Below are 22,000 nucleotides of genomic sequence, written 5' to 3'. Positions count from 1 at the left end.
TCTGACACAGGAAGTGTGTTACACGTCTGACAAGGAACTTTCAAGTGAAACTCAATTGTGGTGATGTTGTCCTGTTGTTGTGTGAGCTTGAACTGCAGTATCTCATACAATACTGAATAAAATTAATTTTGTTTATTAATACTTCCTGGCTTTTCGCTTTTTATCAATACTTTATCAGAAGATATGTATGCGCCTTGTTGATACTTCACTGCTTTCATTTATTGGAACAGGATCAGTGAGGCAAGTGACACAGGACCGTGTATGGACACATCAGTTGATGCAGGGTGAGTGCTTTGTCATGTCTGTAACATTTTACTATTTTAGTGGGGTGCAGAAATACACTGTCCCAGTCCTACATACAGAGACTGAGAGAGGTTTTCTGGCAGGCACAGAGTTTGAGGCTTGTTTACCCATTGGTCCTCTTAACATATAACGACAGGAAGTTTTTGCAAAGCTTTGAGCTTACTATCATTCCTCATTTTAACAGTGTAAATTAGTGTAAACCCACTTTTATTATAAACACATTTACACAGTGTGAACCCACTTTTGACACACATGCGTTGCAGAGGAGAACACTGTCCATGGCCTCAGTAACCTATGATGACAGTATTTTAAAGACTATGCAGCTCTCATACCCATCATCTTATCATGTATACATATACTGACAGGGATCTTTTGCAAATAGTAACTATAAACCCTTTTTTAAATATCTTTTATTTTGACATTGCAAAAACCTCTTTTCGACATATACATGTATACATCGTAAACCCTCTTTTATAACACATCTGACAAGGACTGAACTTTCATGTGAAACTAAATTGTGGTGAGGTAGTCCTGTTGTTGTGTGTGTTTTTGTGTGTGGTATCTCACCTCACGCAATACTTATTGTATCTAACTTTGTTTGTTTATATCTTCCTGGCTATTGGTGTTGTATTCATCAACATTTTATGCGCATTTGTTAATTCACTGCTTTTATTTATTGGAACAGGATCAGTGAGGCAAGTGACACAGGACACTGTATGGACACATCAGTTGATGCAGGGTGAGTGCTTTGTCATGTCTGTAACATTTTACTATTTTAGTGGGGTGCAGAAATACACTGTCCCAGTCCTACATACAGAGATGTTTTCTGGCAGGGTTGTTTCTGTAGTCTGAGGCTTGTTTACCCATTGTTCCTGTTAACACATTATGACAGGGAGCTTTTGCAAAGATTAATTGTAAGCCCGCTTTAAGCTTACTAGCATTCATCATTTTAACAGTGTAAACCCACTTTTATTACAAACACATTTACACAGTGTGAACCCACTTTTGACACACATGCGTTGCAGAGGATAACAGACCACATATCACACTGTCCATGGCCTCAGTAACCTATGATGACAGTATTTTAAAGACTATTCAGCTCTCATACCCATCGTCATATGTATTTAAATAAAGTGACACGGATCTTTTGCAGAGAGTAACCGTAAACCCACTTTTAACAATCTTTTATTTTGTCATTGCCAAAACCTCTATTTACCACAGATGTTTACATGCAGCGTAAACCCACTGTTATTACACATCTGACATGAATCTTTCTTGTGAAACTAAATTGAATTGGAGAGGAATGAGGTCAAGAGATTTCTTAACAAGTAAGGGCAGATTATCATGTTGATGATTGTCTTCTCTTAATTCAGCTACACAGAATAAGATGAAGGAATGTAGACCGCAGTAGAAAAGTCGAGGATGTGAGCAAGGGATGGATGGGATGGAACAGCAGGGATGTTATGTGAAGTGAGGACCAACATTCACATTCTGCAGCTGTTGAAGGTCTAGAGCATGAGAGAGAGACAATATAATCATGACGCAGATGCATACTATTATTATGCGCCATCATATATATATATATATATCTGGAGAAGATGTTTGACTTTGAGGAGAACCGTGACATGCGCTCTAAGCTACAGTTCTTCAGTAACAGTGCGTAGGGAGCGGTGGAGAGGTCATGTGTATGTATGTTTTGGGGGCTGCATTTGTGTCTTTAGCGTTGTTTGTGAATGTGTGTTTGTGTATCTCTGTGCATATCTCTTCTCTTTCTCTCTCAATCTCGTATGTGTGTGTGTGTCACATTTTAGTTACTGATCGAAAGTCTCAGTCACCTCATATAACAGTGCGCCAAAACAAAAAAACTGCAGTTTATGCAAATTAGGATGACAACTATCATCATTATCCAGGGCTGAGGTGCACGAACCAAAACTTGTTGCCACCCAAACTGGAAAGAACAAACCGCGGGTTCTGATTGGTTGAAATCACAACACATCTCAGTTTCAACCAATCCAACACTGAGGGTGTCAGTCGTTTGGGTGGCAACTTTGTCGTGCATCTCAGCCCCGGTGTCTGGCCTGGTGCTCCGTCACCTCGAGCAGGAGACGAATAACCTGAAGCTGACCCCCGACAACTAAGTCTTTTCAACCGCCTAGCTCTCTCTCTCTCTCTCTCTCTCTCTCTCTCTCTCTCTCTCTCTCTCTCTCTCTCTCTCTCTCTCTCTCTCTCTCTCTCTCTCTCACTCTCTCTCTCTCTCTTTCTCTTTCTCTCTCTCTCTTCCCCCCTCCCTCTAGATCTTAAGCTGACTCATCATAATCATGAATATGCATGTGTCGGGCCAGGAACAACGTAGCCGTGAGGTGGAGACAAACAAACTGAAGCTGACGCACGACAACTACGTCTTCTCCACCACCGCCGCCAAGCTCAAGTCCACGAAGACAGGCCCGCCTGTTATTGACGGACTCAGGTTAGTGAAGTTATATACGTACAATGATGTCATGCAGAGCTGCCAACTGATACTATTTTGGCGCAGAATGCAACAGGTTTGCACCTATTGCTACGATACAGAAGCCTCTGCTTCAGGGAAAAATCTTATAACCCTTCGTGGTTGAAAACGACGTTAAACACCAAATAAAGAAAGAAAGGGAAAAATCTGTCGCAGAAGACAAAAAATAAACAAAGTGTTGACTGATTTCAGCGTCACATGTCGGGCTGAATGCTGTATATTTAAAACAAGATTCAGCTATTTTTGTTCTGATGCTTCCAAAAAAAAGAAGAAACTAATGCTTCTTAAAGCCGTAATGGGGGGGAAGGGGGGGGGGAGATCAGCTGATATTTGTTTGTAGTTCTTTCACATTAGATAAAAATGGCTGCGAGTGTGACAAGATTTTTGTGTATTTTCTACAGGATTATAAGGAAAACTTATTTTTGTAACTTATTTAAGATAAACTCACTGATCATTAAGATCTACACCTGAACCTATCTGCCCTTTGTATTTGATGTAGAGCAGTATATGTCCATCCCTGACTTTCCTCTTCTTCTGTTTTGTTTCAGGACCAAACAGAAGAGTCCAGGCCCCTTGTCATCAGAAGATGACATGTCAGAGTACGTACCAACCAAGTACATCGAGTGCCAACTCCAGCTCAGACATGGACTCAATCTCAGACGTTCCAGATGTGGACTCAATCTCAGACGTTCCAGATGTGGACTCAATCTTAGACGTTCCAGATGTGGACTCAATCTTAGAGGTTTCAAATGTGGACTCAATCTTAGAGTAACTTAGAGGGTCCAGATGTGGAGTCAATCTTAGAGGGTCCAGATGTGGACTCAATCTCAGAGGTTCCAGATTCATCCGAGTCTGACACAGGAAGTGTGTTGTTTCCGGCTCTGGCTCGTACTCCACCTTTAACAACACCTGTGACTTCTCCAAAACAAACTGATCAGCAGGAGGGGGTGACAGTGTCTGCTCGAAAAAAGCACAAATGGGACAAAAACATTGTTGTCTATTTTGTAAGAAAATGGTGCTGAAAATGTCCACACATCTTCAGCGTGTGCATAAACTTGAACTTAAGGTAGCCCGAGTCTTGGAGATGCCGAAAGGATCAAAGCAACGCCGACATGCCTTTGTCCAGCTGCAGGATGCCAGTGATTTTAAGAACAACCGCCGAGTCCTAGAGGTGATTCCCAAGTACCGTAAAACCAATCGACGTCCTGAGGACTTCCGAGCTTGTCTGCACTGCAAAGGCCTGTATCTGCGCAGGTTAGTAGCCAGGCATGCTAAAACTTGTCCACAAAACACAGAGGGTAGTTCACAAGAAAGGTCAGGCTGCACAGATGGGCAGATTGTTGTTGCCAGTCAACAAATTGTCACCCACATTGTTTTATTAGAACGTGCTGAATAAATTAAGAGATGATGACATCAAGCAGGTGATTGAGGGGGATAGCCTCATTCTGCAGTTTGGGGAGAGGATTTTTGGTCGTAGGGGAAGTTCGTTCTCGATTTAGAGAACTTAGTAGCTAGGCTGCTCAGTTTGGTCAGAAGCTGATCAGACCTGAAGGTACCGACTCTTGCAGCAGCGATTGATCCAGTAAACTTTGATTTGATTATAGTATGCGTAAAAGAGTTCGGACATTTTCAGGAGTCAAGTCATTCTTTTTGTAAAGGAAACCTTGCTCTGAAGATCGGTTACTCGTTGAAGAAGTGTTGCAAGATACTGAAGGCTGAAGCAATCAAAAAGCATGACACTGATCTCAGGGACAAGATGGACAGGTTTGAAAGTCTGTATGATGGAGAATGGTATGACTCTGTGTCTGCATGTGCATCACAGTCCATTACACGTGCCAAGATGAACAAGCCAAAGCTCCTGCCCTCACTTGCTGACGTGGAAAAAGTTCACCACATCCTGGAAAAAGACTGTCAGTCAGAATCATACTCGACACTGGCCGGGGCAATTTTCAGAGGACTTCTACTGTATTCTAGTCAATTCCAACTCATTTTGATTGCTGATGCACGATGACATATATCTCTTTCTCTGACGACTCGTTACAGGCTGTAAAATTGCTGTTTTATTCTGGTCATTATCATCATATGACTATGTGTACATTTAGTCTCATGTCCCTGTGTTTTACTTGTAACGTGCTGGAGATGAGTGTGTGCTACATTTTTTTTTTTAATGTTAAGAACACTCAACAGTGTGTGGTTCAGTCAGTATATCAGTTTCATAGTCATAACATATATTGCTACATTCTGACAATCTTCACATTTCTTTTCTGTTAATTCTGGTCATTATCATCATATGAGTACATCTAGTCCATTAGCATGTGTTTTAATGCTCTTCAGATAAGGTTTTGCTATATTTTGTGTACAGTCAAAAACACTCAGCCAGGGGTGGTTCAGTCAGTGCACGAGTCTGGTACCATTTTGGTTACAGTGGGACCCCCCTTTAAGACCTCCACAGGTTATGAACAGAAAGTCTGAGAAAACAAGGTCTTCCAAAGAAGGGAGTCTTAAATTGGAGGGTCTTAAAGGGGAGGTTCCACTGTAGTTGGTTGACCATGGTGTGTGCATGTGAAATGTTAAAACTCTTTTGCTTGATATTGAATCTGAAGATGATGAATGGGTTTGTTACATTCTGACAATCTTCACATTTCTTTTCTGTTTTATTCTGGTCATTATTGTCATTTGCGTACAATCAGATCTGTGGTTCAGTCAGTGCATTACATTCTGAACTAGTGTGTTTTCAAAGTGAGATTATGGTGAGTTGGAGTTGGATTGTAGTTTGCGATAATCATATATGTACATGATATAACCACTGATGGTTTTTGTTTAGGAATTCCCCTGGTTTAATTTTACTTTCATTTTGCTTCATCAATTTTATTTGATTTAGCCCATCTAAAATCTATTTTTGATGGGTGTTGCTTTTAATTTTATAATTATGGGTTTTAGTTTCCAGAAATACTCTGAGAGCTGGATTAGAGGTCCATATAATTATGTCAATACATAGTTTGTCTCATATTGTCTGTTTCTTTGAAAATGTTTTTATTTGGTTTCACTTGTGTAAATACTTGTGTCTGTTTTGACATTTGAATTAAGCGACAATCCTTCCCATGTAAACATTTTCACATGACAGACTCTGACTTAAACTTTGTAATTTGGTCTCTATTTTGGCATTTCTGACTTTTTCTAGCTTTGAACAACAAACCAGCAACAAAAAACTAGAGACAGGAAAGACCTTTTTAATTGGTTGTACCTGTATACAAATTTGAATTTAAAAAGCAGCAGTCACTGCACTTCTTAAGATGAATGCAAAAAGCGCAGAACGATTTCTAATTTGTGAAACCAACTTATAGTGATGTTATTTCCCTTTTATTTGCTCGTTTTTGGTTTTGATTGCATGATCTTTGTGGACATAATTCAGATGTTCATGTTAATCACTTTTTCGTTATGATGTTGTTTGATCGAATCTGAACATCTTGTTGGATGGTTTACAATTATTTGATTAAAACAACAATTGTATATGGTTTCTGAATCTGTTCTTTTTTGATGACTAGCCTCCTCTCTCTCTCTCTCTCTCTCTCTCTCTCTCTCTCTCTCTCTCTCTCTCTCTCTCTCTCTCTCTCTCTCTCTCTCTCTCTCTCTCTCTCTCTTTCTGTCTGTCTGTCTGTCTGTCTGTCTGTCTGTCTGACTCTCTCTATCTCACTCTCTTTCTCTTTTAAACTAGCTCTCTGCAAGAAATTTAAATAATGAGATCCATTTGCATCCACTGTTTTCAGGGCCGGACTAGGCGAAGAGGAGGGGGGGGGGTTGCCAGTGGTGGCCCAGGGGGATTTCCCCCCTGGCGGCAGGGGCGGATCAGTTCATTTTATGACTGGTTTTTTTCAAAAGTATATTGTGAAGATACGGGTGTGAAGGCGCGAAGCGCCGAGCCGACGGCGCAAAGCGCCTAGCTTGCTAGGGGGGTCCGGGGGCATGCCCCCCCGGAAAATTTTGAAAAAAAGGATGCAAAATGGTGCAATCTGGTGCATTCTGAGGATGATCATTACCAGTTTCAGGCAGCAGATTTTGTCACTGATTAATACCCCAAAAATTGAAACTCAATGTAAAATAAAGAAATGCATACCTCATTCAATATTTTTATTTTTTGGCTGGGGGGGGGGGGGGGGTCCGGAAACCCTAGAACCCACCCCCCCCCTCGTTGTGGGGGTCAGGGGGCGAAGCCCCCTCAAGCTGACGGGTAGGTCATATTCTGAGATAGGAAAATGGTCGCTCCTTGCATGAAACAGCATAAAATAAGCAATAATAAAAAAAAATTAAATAAGTAAGGTACATGTTTAGGCTAGGGGGGGGGGGGGTTGCGCAACCCCCATAACCCCCCCGGTAGTCCGGCCCTGGTTTTATTTTCACTTTTGGACTCAAAAGCTTTGAAACCAAACATATGATACACATACATTCTGAAGCAAAGAGTTTTCCTACTAAGGTTTTTGTAAAACAAGTCAAACAAAACTCCCCACACATTGTATAGACAGTCCTTCCTGTGCAAAAACAGATCGGGTCACTGTCTGGGAGTGGGCCTTAAAGCATTGATACGCAAATCAAGATAAAATAAACCTAACAACAAAAAAAAAACACTACCGGTGGTGACCATATACTGTTTACTTTTAAGATGGAAGTTATGATACCACTGAAAATAACTATATTTCTATACATTACTCCCAACATTAATTTACTATTTAATTTTTCGACTTTAGTGTACACCCTTTAATCATCTTAATACTAAATATAGCAAGAACCCAATTTCTCATATCAACCCACTTACCTACTTTAGTGTGCACTGTGTAAAAATCAAAAATATAATTCTAAATATAGAATCAACCCAGTTTTAATATTAACCCACTTTTTCCAATCATTTTTGTGTGACACCTGAATAATATTTTGCAAATATTTTATACTTGCACAAATAGATAGACAGCAATGAAGCTTATGACGCAATTGTGGAAGCGTAGGACTAACGGAAATGCTGGAACCCATTTGTGCCTTTTTTGACAGGTCACCCACTTTGGGGGTAAGGAAGGTATGTGTGTGTGTGTGTGTGTGTGTGTGTGTGTGTGTGTGTGTGTGTGTGTGTCTGTCTGTCTGTCTGTCTGTCTGTCTGTCTCTGTGTGCGTTGAAATGCGTGTGTGTCTGCGTGTGTCTGTACGTGTGTGCCCGTTGCCTCAATTCAAAGAGCACATGACTTATTATCCGCAGGTCACGGTTTCTAATCCGGACCGGGATGGACACAGGCCAACTCCATGCGCAGACTCAGAGACGGTATCCATGTTCCACCCCTGTGTCACCAGTGTGTCAGGTAAAAGACCTCGATCATGCTGCCAGAAGTGCAGTCGGCTGTGTGAAGGAAATCACGGAATATAGAAGTGACGTAGCACGTACTGTGAATTCAGCTCACTCACTGACTGAGAGAGTTGACGTTGTGAATCGCAACGCAGATATCGTTACACTTGACCACTGTCCGACGACAGGGAGGGGTTTGTCAGAGGAATCGACCGGGAGAAAGGAAGCCCGCGTAAAGCACGTTCAAGGTAAATGGAATAAGCATTTGAATATCGTGAATGTTTATCGCATAAGTTGAATCGACTAACACTGTAACTTTAAACATAGCAGACATATATTTAAGACAAGATGTCCGCTATTTATGTTGTGCAGTGCGTCGTATAACCGGTCAGACAGGAAGGTAGTGACCAGATGACAGTACTAAGGATCTGAGCAGCCGCCGGATTATCTTACCTATTGACTCGCCTAGCTGAGATTTGACGGGATTTCTAGAAGCTAGAGCACGGTTATTTTGTGTCCGTATAGTTGGACCATAGAGGTCACTGGGCGATAGTTACTGCGTAGACGGAGGTCGCCAGTAGAAGGATCTAGTAGTAAATACATTTCCTAGTGTACGGCTATAGACGCTGTGTGATTCTGTGTAGGACAAGAATTAAAATATGTCTACAAGAACTTGAATACTTAAAGAGATAAGGAATATTTAGTAGACAGAGCAGACGGTGATTTTTGAATATACAAGAGCCGTGAGTCGTTACACTTAAAATAGATATCGTGTGCCTATGAGTTCACGGACTGTTTGTATTTCTTTACCTGAGTGAAGAGTAGAGAGTTTTGATAGCGCAATTGTACGAGATTGTCATCTCTAGTTGTTTTTTGCTACAAAACGGTGAGTACCGGATTTTTGAGTACCTAACATTTATGTTCATGATTGTGTGTATTTGTGTGTACGTTGTCATAGCTGATTAATACAGTAAAGGGAACTTACATTTAGAGTTGTGTTTGATTCCTGTATGACAGCGTATTAGTTCATTTACATTCATTCACAGGCTGATTATGTCTAAACACGTACATTCATAGGTAGCGCGATCCTGTTATGGATAGCGTTCCACTTGGAGAAGGTGATCCGAATTTCACAACGATGGGACGACAAAGTTGTGAAAGTGAAAATGAAAAATGATTTGCGACAGGCGTCTGTTTTGTGCCCAGCCCCACGTGAATTCTTGTGTCTGCGGGGGAGGGGGGGGGGGCTGATATCGGAGAATTATTATATGAATGGATCGGGTGTGCGGAATTTTTATTTTTTTAATTTTTTAGGGGGAGGGACTAGGGCCCGGGGTGAGAGATATTTACGCACCATTACCTTATTTGTGCCTGCGCCTGAGGGGATCAAAAGCATCATTAACAAATCTTGACTGTCATAAAAAATGCCGTATGGTGTGGAAGCTAAAAACTGCACTTAATAAGTAAATAAACAAACAAATAAATACATAAATAATTTAGACACGAAACAAATTGACACTTACAATGGTATTATGTTCTTACCTGAACGGGAAGGCAGTGAACCAGTGATGAGATCTGTAGAACTGCTGCGAAAACGAAGAACATGTTCACAAAACTGTGTGAGTCAACCATGGTGCAAGGACGATGTGATGGTCCCAAGTCGGTATGCGGACTGATTCTGGTACTGGCGGTTTACGACGATCGATGGCCGATTCTGGTTTGTCCGACTACAGCCGTTCTTAGCTCTGATTATCTGGATTAATGGTGCTGGGTTGTGTCTGAAACAGAAGTGAACAGACTCAGTATGAAATTAACGTGCCTTCCTTCCGTGTGTACCGCCAAAGATGTGTCCAGTCTTTTACATTGGGTAAGATCGAGCATCTTTCTGCTCAGACACTCATACAAGAATTCTACAGTTTGGCTGTTTTCTGCACAGAGTTGGACGTTTTTGCTCAATTAATTTAACAAATTGACTTCTTCTTCTTCTTCTTCTTCTTCTTCTTCTTCTTCTTCTTCTTCTTCTTCTTCTTCTTCTTCTTCTTCTTCTTCTTCTTCTTCTTCGTTCATGGGCTTAGACTCCCACGTTCACTCATGTTTTTAGCACGAGTGGATTTTTACGTGTATGACCATTTTTACACCGCCTTTCAGGCTGCATACGCCGATTTCAGGGTAGGCATGCTGGGTATTTTCGTGTTTCTATAACCCACCGAACTCTGACATGGATTACAGGATCCTTTCCGTGCGCACTTGGTCTTGTGCTTGCGTGTACACACGAAGGGGGTTTAAGTATAATAATAATAATAATAATAATAATAAATGAGCATTTATATAGCGCAACATCATAACTTTACAATTATGCTCTTTGCGCTTGACACATTTAAAATTCAAACACAGTTATACAAGCATTTACATCTACATTCATAGTCAGCAACGCTTGATTAAAAGCATACACCATCAAACATACATTACAACAGATTATTCCACTAATTAAGTAATAAAAACATGAATAAAATAGGTAGTAAAAACAAGGAAATACCAGTTGAATACCCTTAATCAAACAGAACATGTTATTAATACTGAAAAACAGCCCTAAATGTGTATACACATTATCACATTATCACTAAAACAACAAATACACTACATGTAGCCTACTGATGGACCGAGAAAACAAAATCAGGGGTTGTATTTCTTGAAGAGGTGCGTTTTAAGTGCTCGTTTCAATGCTTGGGGTGACTGAGAGTGGCGGATGTGAAAGGGGAGAGAATTCCAGTTTGTGGGTGCGCAGAAAGTAAAAGTGCGTTGTCCGTATGTTTTGGTTTTGGTGTGTGGAATGGTGAGGATGCGACAGTCAGAAGAGGCACGGAGCTGTCTTGCTGGAGAATAGACGGTGAGGAGTTCAGAGAAGTAAGCAGGAGACGAGCCAGAAAAGAAGTTAAAGCAGAGGGTGGACAGTTTGTAGTCAATGCGGGCTTGAATAGGTAACCAGTGCAGTGTGTGAAGAAGTGGTGTTGCGTGATCTCGTTTTCGTGCTTTCAGAATGAGGCGTGCTGCCGAGTTTTGGACTTTTTGTAGTTTATGCAGGAGATACAGAGGACAGCCAGAGAGAAGAGAGTTGCAGTAGTCGAGTTTAGAAAGAACAAAGGCACCTGTAGACAAGAGTGTTAGTTGTTTGAGAGGAGAGTGTGTGGCGAATGGTGCTGATCTTACGAAGCTCAAAATAAGCTGCTCTACAGACTAAAGATATATGTTTGTTACGGGTCATGTCAGATGAAAGGGTGAATCCAAGGTTTCTAGCTGATGGGGAGAAAAGAATGTCGGTGTCGCCTACTTGAACAGAAACGGGTTGGGGAGAGGGAAATGTAGTGTTCTTCTTTTTGCACAGTAAGACTTCAGTCTTATCATCATTCAGCTTGAGTTTGTTATCGACCATCCAAGATTTAACATCAGTGATGCATGTCTGAATGGTCTGGATGGCGGAATGTGTCTCTGCAGGGGGACTGGGTTTATACAGTTGGGTGTCATCAGCAAAAGACTGATTTAAGACAGAATGGTTTTGAATCAGTGTGGAGAGGGGCTTAGTGTACGTGATGAAAAGGATGGGACCGAGTACTGAACCTTGAGGAACGCCGAAAGAAAGTGGGGCTGGAGCAGACATCTGGCCATCGACAAGCACAGCCTGAGTCCTGCCAATGAGATAGGACTCGAGCCATGCCAGCGGTGGACCGGAGATGCCGTACAGAGTCTGAAGTCTATGGAGAAGCGTGACATGATCAATCGTGTCGAACGCTGCAGAAAGGTCAAGTAGGGTAAGCACTGACACATCACCACCATCCAGAGCAGACAGAATGTCACTGATTACTTTAAGTAGGGCTGTCTCAGTACAATGAGAAGGGCGATAAGCGGACTGAGAGTGCGAGATCAAATCATGGGTGTTCAAATATGACAACAGCTGCTTCAAAACTACCTTTTCAAAAATTTGGACAAGAATGATAAATTAGATACAGGACGATAGTTTTTCAAAATATTGACATCAAGACTAGGTTTTTTGAGAAGTGGTTTGACAAGTGCAGTTTTGAACAATGATGGAAAAACACCAGATAACAGGCTATCATTGACAATTTGAGTAAGAGTTGGCAACAACACATCAAGATTCTCAAAAAGCAGTGGTGTGGGTATGGCATCAAGTGGACAAGTTGTTGGTTTTGACTTCAGAATAATGGATTTAAGGTCTTTTTCACTGATTGGCTGAAATGATGTAAAAGAACAATCAGTGGGAACATCAACATGACTGGAGGAAGCAGAATGTGCACCCATCTGATCAAGTTCAGAGCGAATATCTGAAACCTTCTTGATAAAATATTCACTAAATACATCTGGCAGCTGACTAGCGGGGGAAACAGTGGGAAGTGGGGTTACCTTACTGCGGCCGGTCAACCGGCTGCAAATATCGAACAGATTTTTGCTTGAATCGCAGGCAATAATCTGGGTTTGGAGGAAGGTTGTCTTTGCTGCGTGTACTAACTTAGTTACAATGTCCTTTGCTCCTTGAAATATTTGTTTATGAACAGTAAGACCAGTCTTGAGATACCTGCGCTCAGCACGCCTACGGTCACATTTGGCATCACGCAGTTCGACACAGATATCGGAATACCACGGTGCGGACTTGGACGGACGGACAGGGCGACGTGAAACGGGGACATGGACATCAAGAGCAGCACGAAGTGTGGCATCAAGTTGGTGAGCGGAGGGGGAGGGGGGCAGCGCGTTCTGCAGCTCGTCCCTAAAAGCGTCTTTATCCATTATACGGAGACAGCGGACAGACTTAAACATGGGTGGAGGAGGAGGACACTGGGTCATCAGATCAAACAAAACACAAAAATGATCTGAGGCTAAGGCGTGTGTAACAGACACAGATTGAACAATATGATCATCAGGCCTATGCATAACCCAATCCAGTACATGTATGTGATTCTTCTTGTGCGTTGGATGACTGACTGACTGTGTGAATTGAAAAACATCTAAAATATCTAACATCTTGACAGTGGAAGGGTGGTTGCAGTCATCGAAATGAACATTGATATCACCAAGCAAAACAGGAGTTCCAGACAAAGTGTTACAATGGTCAACAAGGTCATGAAATTCAGAGAAAAACATGGCATCAGTCAATTTGTTCTTTGAGTTTGGAGGAGGCCTATAGATGCAAAACAACTGAACTGGTTTCTGATGTAGGGCTAGTGTCACTTGTACACACTCAAAGGATGGATGTGTAAATGGCAGTACCGAATTAAACGACACATGACTAGAAAGAGAGTTTTTGAAGATCACTGCTATTCCACCACCGCGAGTGACACTGCGGGGAAACGATCGGAGAGAATAGTTTGCTGGTGTCAAGTCAACTAGCAGGTCTGCACATAAGTTGACCTGGGAGATCGGAAAAATTGACTTTGTATTATTCTAAGGTACAATTGCCTGCAATTTACGAATCCGTTGAAATTTTGCATCTAAATATAATATCTTTCGAGATATACGGGTTTAAAAAGGGGGTATCTGTGCTGACTTATGACTATCTGGCCAACGAAATCGCAAAATCAACACATTTTCGTCACTAATGTAATGATTAAAAAAATTTTTTAAAGATAGAGTGTTGCCATTTTCCACAGTTGATTTTGGTATGGATGCCCATGGATGGAACCTCTAACATTGAAAGAAAATGGAGCAGAACTCAAATGGGAATTTTTTTTAAGTAGTAATTATCGACACAAAAAATTCTCGAAAAGTAAAAATTGTGTAAATGTCATCAATAATGATTATCACATTGTTAGAGGTTCCATCCATGATGACTTATGTCGAGAACAACTTTGCAAAATGCCATAACCCTCCTATAATTAGTTTGGCCTGTATCATTACGGCCATGCGGGTAATAAACGACATTTCGGTTTTGGCTACATTTATTTATTATTTTTTTGTGCAGCTATTAATTATGTTTTTGAAATTCTGTTTGTGTCTACAGTATCTCCATTATGTCAAAAAACAGTAGCCAAAATTTGAAACTGTTATCTCTATATTTAGGTGGTTTACTACTGGCATGAACAAACAACCCTCCGCTAGGTAGTACTGGGCCCTTAATCAACACCATTTACAATTTATAGTTTCCCAGTGCACAAATCTGCAGTAAGTGACGAGGAAATATATTCTACAACAATTTCTGATTGACTTTCATCCACAGCACTAAACTTTGAAAACTACATACTTCATTTTCTCTTACTGGGCGTTTGAGCTTATTAACCAATACCGCCTGGAGTAAAATGTGCTTTGAACTCTGGCAAAGACACTTGCTCGGTTTTTTGTTTGTTTGTTTGCTTAACACCCAGCCGACCACGAAGGGCCATATCAGGGCGGTACTTGCTCGATACAGCTGATGCATTAGAACTAAAATCAAAGGTAACATTGAAAAGAAAATTCACAAAAGCAGAAGAGAAGTCGAGGAGACATCAAATAAAATCAAGATAAACGGTGACAATGCACACGAAAGCTGTGTATAATTGATTTTTATTGTTGACGAAGCGAATTTTAAACGTCATGCACTCGATCTCGAGCAAGGATGCTGAGCGTATTTAAGAAACATATTTATTCTATCTTTCTAAGATGTGGTATGTTGAACTTCTGAATGCCTCTAAGTCTAACGCCCATGTTTGTGGAATGTCAACTAAAAAGGTACGGAATTTGCATAAATGTGCATAATACAATTAATTTTGTTTTTAATTTTGCAAAAAGCATTCAATATGCACATAGATTTCATTCTTTAGAGTCGAAATCGAAAGGAAAAACTCAGAACATTTCCACCCACCAACAGCTTCAGCTCAAATCCCAAACCTGTTTGGTGCGACTTAGTTAAAAGAAAGGAACTTGGATATAATGTGTCAAGCAGGCCTCTCCATTCAAATGAAACCATCAGGATATGTTATCGGGTGTAGGTTTGGGTAGGGGGTGTGGAGTTCAGTGGTTGTCCAAAACGTGTGAGCCCCAATAAAGAACCCTCCATTTTACGACCGATCATTATTGGCACTTTGAAGGTCGCATCTTGGGAGTTTACTGTATCACTTTTCCCTGAAGGCTGTCACACAGGTTTGTAAAATCTGTGTATAAGGTGCAGGGAGAAGAGGTTTCTGCGTGGGGGGGGGGGGGGGGGGCGGTAGCTCAATTGGTAGAATACTGGACTTGTGATCGGAAGGTCGCAGGTTCGATTTCGGGTCGGGACGGACACGGTTCAACTTTATGTGAAGACCCAGAGACGGAAGCCATATCCCACCCCCGCGTTACCACAATGGCACGTAAAAGACCTCGGTCATTCTGCCATAAGTGCAGATGGCTGATACCACCTAAGCACGCATACACTTGTGTATCTCGTCAAAAGCCGCGAGGGCGTAAAAACTCGAATTATCATATAACCCATATCATGTCCTTAAGAGGCGAAATATTTAGCCTGTACGACAGTAAGCATTCTCTCTTTCTTCTTTCTTCTGCGTGGTTTTGCATTAACATTACAAACATAAAACGTCAGTACAGTGTGGTTGTGAGTGCATTAATGGTAATTAGAATCTTCAGAAAAGAAGTTCTTGCGTAGGTACGCTGACAAAAGTTCAGAACATGAAATGTAAGTACAGAGTCTATGGATGGTAAACGGAATGTTCAGAAAGAAAAGCTGCTGCGTAGAAGCACAGACAGAAGCTACGTACACAAAATGTATTGTATATAGTGAGTTCATGAATGGTAAACAGAAGCGTCAGTCATTGCAACGGAACAGCAAATGACCGGTTTACTCTGATTCTACTGGTCTCCAGTCACCACAGCGACTAGGAGTGGGGCATACATACAAATAAGGCAAGCCAAGACTACACAAGGTAATTGTTATTGCTGGCTGGCCAGGCAATGTCAATGTCGGTCTGTCGGTCTATCTGTCTGTTTCTGTGGCAGGCTGTCAGGCAGTCAGTCAGTCAGTCTGTCTGTCTGTCTGTCTGTCTGTGTGGTTCTATCAAGCAGGGATTAGCCCAGGAGAAAAAGGCAATGGGACATTTGTCCCTCTGAACCTAATTCCGATGAGACATAGTCGAAGGCAAGAAGCGCCAAAGAGGCCTGTACCCGTTATGACCAAAGATGTAAAATGGTGCAACTGATATGGTGCCATTTGAGAATTAGCCGCTATATCGTGTTATCTCTGTATGTGTCTGTATGTGTGTGTGTGTGTGTGTGTGTGTGTGTGTGTGTGTGTGTGTGTGTTTTCCACCAACTCACGGAGGAAATACATTTTCATAGCGATTAGAAACAGATAAGTAACAAGGAAAATCCCTTTCTTTTGTACTATGAATATTGACTTCGACTTGATTGCATCGTTTTATTTAAAAAAAATTTTTTTTTACCTCAGTTGCATGCAGGCTGCTTCAAACCCTCCTTTAACTGTTTTCTTCTTCTTCTTTTTTTTCCTTTTTTTTCTTTTTCTTTTTTTGTGTGTAAATAGGCGGAAGCATCCTTCTTCATACCGGCACGGTTGGCCTAGTGGTAAGGCGTCCGCCCCGTGATCGGGAGGTCGTGGGTTCGAACCCCGGCCGGGTCATACCTAAGACTTTAAAATTGGCAATCTAGTGGCTGCTCCGCCTGGCGTCTGGCATTATGGGGTTAGTGCTAGGACTGGTTGGTCCGGTGTCAGAATAATGTGACTGGGTGAGACATGAAGCCTGTACTGCGACTTCTGTCTTGTGTGTGGCGCACGTTATATGTCAAAGCAGCACCGCCCTGATATGGCTCTTCATGGTCGGCTGGACGTAAAGCAAACAAACAAACAAAATCCTTCTTCATTGGTCTTGTTTTCTTTTATTTTTTTTTTAACTCCAACCAAAGAGGTATAATACACTAACGAAAAATGGAAATGTTCTATTTACAGTGTAAATGCATATATTTACAATTCAATTTTTCTACTTAATATTTGAACCTCAAAAATTACGAACACTGATCCATTACAAGTTGTTTTTCCAAAAATACTAACACACATTTTCCCAATCAATATTACGTGATTTACAAAATGTCTCATCTTTTTACAACAACTTGTGTCTTGATACCCAAATATTATATCCTGCATTATAAACTTAACCATTAATCCAATCTTTTCCTCTATCCAATTTTCTGTCTTCGTCCAAAACAACTTTACCGGTATTAACAGCTATTGTGTTTTCAGCGTAGCAATAGGGTCCGATATTTAGACGAGACAAGTATAATGCCGACGAGTCGAAGACGAGTCGTATTATACTTATTCGAGTCTAAATATCGGACCCTATTGCTACGCTGAAAACACAATAGCGATTATATAGCTGTTCTGACCTTGATTTGTTGTTCCAAACTTACAAAATGACAGTTTTGCGTCGATGCGTTGATTTCAGGGTTTGATAGCAGACGATTCAGCCCCAGGTCTTGATGGCCTCACTACCTGTTTTTATAAAGTATTTTGGTTGAAGATAAGGGATGTAGTTCATGCCTCATTTGTAGCATTATTTGTTAATGGCGAATTATCGCCCACTCAAAAACAAGCTGTTCTGACCTTAATTCATAAAGGTAAAGATTTACCTAGGGACGATCTCGGCAATTGGAGACCAATATCTCTGACAAATACAGATTACAAGATAATTGCAAAATGTTTAGCAATGCGACTTTCCACTGTAATAGGTGATATTATTCATGAAAATCAAGTTGGCTTTATGAAAGGAAGAAAAATAAGTAACATGATTAGACTCATTGATGATACCATAGATATTATGAACACAATGGATAAACCTGGAATTTTATTAGCAGTTGACTTTCGACGTGCATTTGATTCCATATCCAAAGATTATTTTTTGTTTGCATTTGATAAATTTGGTTTTGGGGATAATTTAAAAAAAATGGGCTTCTGTCCTGATGAACAATAGTAAAAGTTGTATTAATTATACAGGGTGGATATCCGAACCTTTTCCTGTGGAAACTGGCATTCGTCAAGGATGTCCATTCTCGCCAATGGCTTTTGTTATTGCCCTTGAAATGTTGGCGATCAAGATTCGTTCTGATGAAGCTATTAAGGGTATCCATCTGCCTATGTCACCCTTTGAGGTATCACCAATCACGGTCCTAAAACTGCTATTATATGCTGATTACGTCACACTATTTTTGCATGATAAAATAAATTTAGAAAGGGCGTTATACATTTTGAATATATTTAAACGTTTTTCCAACTTGGAAGTAAATGTTAACAAAACGGAAGCCATGTGGATAGGGTCCAAAAAGTTGTGTACAGATCAGTATTTTGGTCTTAAATGGAAACGTAAAGTAAAAATTGTTGGAATTCTTTTTCCAAACAATATACCCGCATCGTCTTTAGAGGAAAACTGGTCAAAGAAAATTCAACAAATACAACAAATAATCGCCAATTGGTCAAAAAGAAATTTAAGTACAAGGTAACATTTGTATTGTTAAAACCTTTCTTATATCTCAATTCGTTTATATTTCCAGTCTCTGGCAGTACCTCATCATGTGTTACATCATATTAATTCCATTTTGCTCCCATGGGGTCGCCTTCACGCGGCGGGAGTGTTTCCACTAAGCTTTCCCACCCCTTTACTTCTCTTCTTTTGTCTTATTTCTGCCTTACCAGTCCTTTCACCTATATTTCCTTCCAAGAAAACTCTCCCTACTATTCCCTGCGGTTTTCTGATTCCTTTCTTGTTGTCTTATTTCTACCTGACTGGATCCATCACCTTTATTTCACTTACCAAAAGTCTTCTTTTCCACATCCTTATTTCTCTGCCCCCCGCATATCGTAAGAGGCGACTAACGGATTCTGTTTCTCCTTTTACCCTTGTTAAGTGTTTCTTGTATAGAATATAGTCAATGTGTGTAAAGATTTTAGTCAAGCAGTATGTAAGAAATGTTAAGTCCTTTGTACTGGAAACTTGCATTCTCCCAGTAAGGTCATATATTGTACTACGTTGCAAGCCCCTGGAGCAATTTTTTTTATTAGTGCTTTTGTGAACAAGAAACAATTAACAAGTGGCTCTATCCCATCTCCCCCCTTTCCCCTATCCCATCTCCCCCCTTTCCCCGTCGCGATATAACCTTGAAAGAAAGAAAGAAATTCCATTTTGTTTAGGTTTATTTGGAAGAAAAAGTATTCAAATACGCGCGCATTTGAAAAAAGTAAGACGAATAGTTATGTGTAAAGAAAAAGAATATGGTGGTTTGAATATGATAAACGTAGTAGATATGCACAACTCATTTATGATTTCCTGGCTTGTTAATTTGCAAAACTCCACACAAAAGTATTGGTCTGTTATTCCAAGATATTGTCTGGCATGTCTGGGCATTGGTTTATCGTGCTTTGACTCAAATGCATCTTCAAAAACGATGAATGGCCTCAATAGGTGCAGATCATTGTTTTGGAAACAAGTGTTGTTGACTTGGCTTGACAATAAAAGTGTTTTCTGTGAAAAGTATGATTTTGCACCAGTATTATTGAAGAACCAATGCATTTGGAACAATATGAATATTCAATTTAAACATAAATGCCTATTTTTTTAAGATTTTATAAAACATAATATCTCATTTGTAAAGGATGTTATGAATGAAAATGGTATTATTATTTCTTTTGAAGATTTATGTCAAAAGTGGGTTATAAACCATCCAGACAGTTTGAATACAATGCATTATGCACAGCACTTAAATCCAGACGTACAGACACATTACCATATAAATATTTTACATTGCAGGATTTCATTGTTAATGGTGGTAATATAACAGCAAAGTTTATTAGAACATGTTTAGCTGATCTTGATGTCCAGATTCCGAGTGCCTGTGATTTTTGGAAACGAAAACATAATGTAGATTTGGATAAGAGAAACTGGTTACTGGCTGTTAATAGCACAAAAGAAGAAAGAGTACGTCTGCTGCACTGGAAATTATTACATAGAATATATCCAACCAATATTTTATTAAACAAAATGTATTACGAACATCGAATAAGTGTGAAGTTTGTAATGAATTAGACACCCTTGAACATTTCTTTTTTAGTTGCCAAGATGTGATGAAGGGTTGGAAAATATGTAAAGATTTTGTTTATAAGAAAATACATGTTGCCATCATTTTGAATGAAGAAAATGTATTTTTGGGTTATTTTAGAGAAAGTTTGAAAAATGATTATATTTATTTTGTGAATTATTGTATTCTAATTACCAAAATGACCATTGGAAAGTTTAAATATGGGAAAAAGTTAGATTTGGGTGTATTATTGGAAACTGAGCTGAACATTAGGAATAAATTTATGTTATGATTATTTTTATTTATTTATTTATTTAAACATATTAGTTTACTGATAAAGTTTGTTGATTTAAAAATGTACACATTTGACTGAGAAAAGAAAAGAACTATGAAGAAGGTTTGCTCCAAGCCACACACACACACAAAATTTAAAAAAATAAGGCAACAAATAATTGTAGTAGCAAACCTGCATGCAACTGAGGTTAAAAAAAATCTTTATCAGCCTCGGTCGATACAGTTGAAACAGAAGACGATATGCTCCCCTCGGACCGACAAAATCCCCACTAGTCTGTCAACGACCCACCGAACATCTTACAATGTTAAAACAATGTGGCACTCAAGACAAGATTCCTAACTTTTGGAAAGAGATCAGGATTTCTTTCAAGATTTCAAGTACCGACTGCCACAGAGTCTGAGTTTTAAGGAACCGAGTGCGCCGAGTACAAAACAGAGAATGAGTCGTTGGACACAAATTTGTCTTCGACACTCCAAGTTTGAGACTCTATAAAGGATCATCACCAGTCTCACAACGAGCAAGACTTTGTCGCCTGACAAAGCTGTATCCGCGGGTAGACGTTAGAGCTGATACTTACCTGTAAAGCTGATGGCAAAGCTTGTCCCTGTAGGTTGAAAGTGCAGTCTTCTCCGAGGGCAGAGCTTGTCCGTTTAGTTTGCACGTGCGATCTTATCCGACGAGAGAGCTTGTCTGTTCTGGCTGACACTGTGGTCTTTATATAATGTTTGAATATAACTGAGTGTGTCTGGCATGGAGAATGGCTGGGCAGGGCTTGATGGAATCAAGCATGCGAATGTCGACGTGGACCAATCAAATTGTGCCAACGAGTATCTTCCGATTCGAATATACTCTTTACCTGCTTCATTATCTCATATTCGACAGCGAAACGTGTGATGTGGGTGGAGTTTGATGGAATGAGACGCGTGTATGTCGACGTGGCACTATGAAAAACACGGCAACAAATACCTGTCAAGGTCCATCACCTACACCTTCTTTTCACCTTAATACAACAGCGACATTGTATCCTCCCCCCCCCCCCCCCCCCCTACTTCCCAGCTTAGTCTGACAAAAACCAAAAAGTTAGGCGATACGCACAGTTTTTAAACTTTTGGGTTGATCTTCGGGAAACTATGGTTACGTTTAAACACGAAGCTGGTGCGCTATGATGTCTGTTGTTGTTGTTGTTGTTGTTGTTGTTGTTGTTGTTGTTGTTGTTGTTGTTGGTGGTGGTGGTGGTGGAGGTGGAGGTGGTGGTTGTGGTGTTGTTGTTTTACGACGTGTCGTGCCCGACAAGGAGCTGGAGCTGGGTTGGGAAGCGGTTTGGGGTTGGGGGAAGGGAGGGGCAGGTTTGTGATCGTGTTTCTCCCTCCTCCCCCCCCCCCATGTTATTGAATTAGTCATTCAGGAGGATCAGCATATTTCTGTTACTGTGTCCAAAGCAAAACAAAAAATAAAATGTCAACGACACGTGGACTTCAGTTTCAAACAAGTGAAACCCGTGAGTCACAAAAGCCAAG

At 40.5% G+C, this 22,000-nt stretch overlaps 1 long non-coding RNA gene across 1 annotated transcript in view; it reads right to left on the bottom strand.

Annotated features, from left to right (window-relative positions):
• Positions 1 to 21,197, bottom strand: part of LOC138978237 (uncharacterized) — a 32,049-nt gene extending 10,852 nt beyond the window's left edge. Inside the window, exons 1-2 of the long non-coding RNA XR_011459609.1 lie at positions 21,061 to 21,197; positions 9,677 to 9,912 (exon numbers count right to left, since the gene is read on the bottom strand). This is a non-coding gene — a long non-coding RNA (uncharacterized lncRNA). The remainder of the gene's footprint in view (positions 1 to 9,676; positions 9,913 to 21,060) is intronic.
• Positions 21,198 to 22,000: the final 803 nt, after the last annotated feature.

This window comes from Littorina saxatilis, linkage group LG10 (genome assembly GCF_037325665.1).
Source record: "Littorina saxatilis isolate snail1 linkage group LG10, US_GU_Lsax_2.0, whole genome shotgun sequence".
Classification (NCBI taxonomy): domain Eukaryota; kingdom Metazoa; phylum Mollusca; class Gastropoda; order Littorinimorpha; family Littorinidae; genus Littorina; species Littorina saxatilis.
The sequence above is the reverse complement of the archived record's forward strand: the minus strand, read 5'-3'. Positions and strand labels throughout refer to the sequence as shown.